Raw genomic sequence first — 3,368 nt, 5'->3', positions numbered from 1 at the left:
TATCCAATTAATGTACAATACAAATGGACGCGTGCGCAATCACCCATATATTGCGCAGTGAAACTTGATCATGGCAAGGCGCGTGATCAATAAATTCGACGCAACTGATTGGTGATTGATGCGCGTATTTCTTTTGTCACTGATTGTGTTTTGGCGTATTGTGGCATTGCCTATTTTTCATGTACACGAATTAATCCTTATTTTTCTAAAATATTTTGTTACGATTCAAGCACTTTATATCACAAAAATCGTGTATAATTTTAAAATCTTTTTAAGATAATATTAACACCATTTATCTTATAAATAATCAATGCTTGCGGGCGGACTGAGTTGTATTCTTAGCTCTGTGATTATAGTTCTGCCCGATCAGTCAGGCGCAAGATCGATTTACCGATCTTATGGAAAAGAATGGTTTTTGGCTGTTTTCAATCACCCGCCGCGTGATGGCGTAGAATTTGAGATCGTGTTACATAGACTCTACGCAGTCGTTTATTCAAAACAACCAAAAACATCAAAATTATTAATCGATCTGCACGCAAGAATGATAGGAGTTGCGTATACGTGAACGGGTGACATGGTAACTTCATTCTCTCACACACACACACACACACACACACACAAACACACACACATGCACAGAATATTTCTCAGTATAGTTTCTTTTTGAAGGTATTGCAGTTTTGTTACGTTATTAGTAGTATACACACACGCACACACACACACACACATACATACATACATACACACAAACACACATATTTTTAGTGTCTCAATATGTAGCGCTTTTATTCTAAGACAATGCAGTTCCATTTCGCGATTACTATGGTCCAAAAACTACCTGGCCTGATGTGCATGCTTGGTGGGGGGGGGGGGGGTCAAGTAGGAGAAGCAAACCCCATAATTTGAAAACCAAACAGGGTGTTGACCCATAATTATACGCAGAGCGGGAGATGTTTTTAGTACCGTTTTAGAATGTTTTCCCCTGCTCGTTTGTCATAATTCAATTGCATATCTTGGTATATAAGAAATCAAAACAAGTACAATTACATAATCTTACCCCCCGGTTCAATAGAGGGGTTTCGTAATGTCAAATTTTATGCACACACCTTTGTTAAATTTCGATAAGCAAACATTTGTTCACCTGATAACAAACAATAACATTGTAATGGATGGAATGATCGTCACCCGCAGTGAATGTTGCTATAGGTTTGACAAGCTACAATGTTTGTCCGACTTGGCAATACTAATGTATGCAGTTCGCCTTCTGACTATTGTGATGTGGTTGTATTTGACAGGTGAATACATAGTTTGTCTACATTACCAAATCATCTATTCTGCTCCACCCCCCCCCCCTTCTACTCTATGTCTCTGAGCTTCACGATAAGATGTTACATTGATAAACATTAGCGAGTTGCAACCCAACTGATAACAAACAATACCCTTACCAGATTGCGTTATTTGACAAAGCGCCTGTTCGAACACGTCTATAAGGAACGGTTCGTTCAAATCTTCAAAAATATCGAGCCTAATTACTTATTCCAGTGGAAATTCTCAAAAATGTCATGGCTCATTTTCTTTTATATTAACAGAGAAGTATCATTATGTATTCTTCATGATTCATGCGCTTTGTAAAAAATATTGAGCCATGACATTTTCCGTAAATATTTTTTGAAAAACGGTACTGCAAACCAAACATTTGTTGGCCATAGGTATAACACGCAACGCATCGCAAAGCATGACGGGACTAAGGTTTATGTATTATTCATCAGGCCCCAAAACAGCCATAAACCGTTCTTTTGGGGAAGAACGGTATTTCGATCTTGTGCCTGACTGCCGATTGCGGTCCAAATGTGCTTGCTCCATGCATACTGCACGCTTTCCTATCTTGTTAACTCTTTGATAGTACCAAAGATATTAGAGTTAACAAGATAGGAAAGCGCACAGAATGCACGGAGCAAGCACATTTGGACCTCATTTGGGGAAGGGAGAAGAATTAAAGTGGAATTTTGTGAGAAGTTAACCCGTTGAAGACGAGTCCCGGGTATAATCGGGCTGGGGTCATAAGAATTGCGTGTAATAGCAAAATCAGCTCGTCTTCAACGGGTTAATGGAACTTAGTACAATTTTATGTGACTTTGTGAACCTTTGCGCAATTTTGCATAACTTTGTGAAAAGTTAATGTAACTTTGTACAACTTTGCGCAATTTTTTGCAACTTTGTGAGAAGGTCATGCAACTTTGTACAACTTTGCACATTTTTGTGCAACTTCGTGAGAAGTTTATGCAATTTAGTGCAACTTTGTACAATTTTGCGCAATTTAGTGCAACTTTGTACAATTTTGCGCAATTTAGTGCAACTTTGTACTATTTTGCGCAATTTTTAGTGCAACTTTGTACAATTTTGCGCAATTTAGTGCAACTTTGTACAATTTGCGCAATTTAGTGCAACTTTGTACAATTTTGCGCAATTTAGTGCAACTTTGAGAAAAGTTTGTGCAACTTTGTACAATTTTGCGCAATTTAGTGCAACTTTGAGAAAAGTTTGTGCAACTTAGTACAATTTTGCGCAATTTAGTGCAACTTTGAGAAAAGTTTGTGCAACTTTGTACAATTTTGCGCAATTTTGTGCAACTTTGTGAAAAGTTTATGCAACTTTGTACAACTTTGCGCAATTTTGAGCAACTTTGTGAAAAGTTTATGCAATTTTGTACAATTTTGTGCAACTTTGGTCAATTTTGTCAATTTTTGGCAACTTTTGTCAATTTCCACTGTGACATGGGGCCTAAAGAAGTTGGGGGGGGGGATTAATGTTGACGATGAATTAATACATGTTGAGACGCTTCCAACGGAGCTTAGAAACCAGTCTTGAAGCTGCATGATGTAGATCTTCTGTTGTCGTGGGTGATTAAGAGAGCAGCTATTGCGGCAACGTGTCGCAACAACGTCCGGAGAACTACATGATATAAAATCTTTAAATCTGAATTCTGTTTGTGTCCCGAAAAGATGGTGGCCTGAAATAAAAGCAAAGCGAAAAAAAAAAAATCTTAATTGTCCGATAGGGCCCCAAAAGATGAATTGGTAGCCCGACACCAACTTTTAGTGGCACCGGTTCACCGCTAATGTCAACCCCAGTATGTAAACACAATATCTGTGTAAATACATTTTTCGCCATTTATTTTGATTTTATTTGACCTGCACACTATAATATTGTATAGGTTTACAATCACTGCTCTTAAATGGGTCACCCCATTTTCACTGGCTACGTTTGTATACTTACCTTTAATTTGCATTTGGCAAGCACATTATTTATTTCAAATGAATGTGATATTTGCAAACAGACGTCACTGTCTTGTCATCTCATCTGCATAT

This window comes from Diadema setosum, chromosome 15, assembly GCF_964275005.1.
Source record: "Diadema setosum chromosome 15, eeDiaSeto1, whole genome shotgun sequence".
Classification (NCBI taxonomy): Eukaryota; Metazoa; Echinodermata; class Echinoidea; order Diadematoida; family Diadematidae; genus Diadema; species Diadema setosum.
This window is presented reverse-complemented; position numbering follows the sequence as displayed.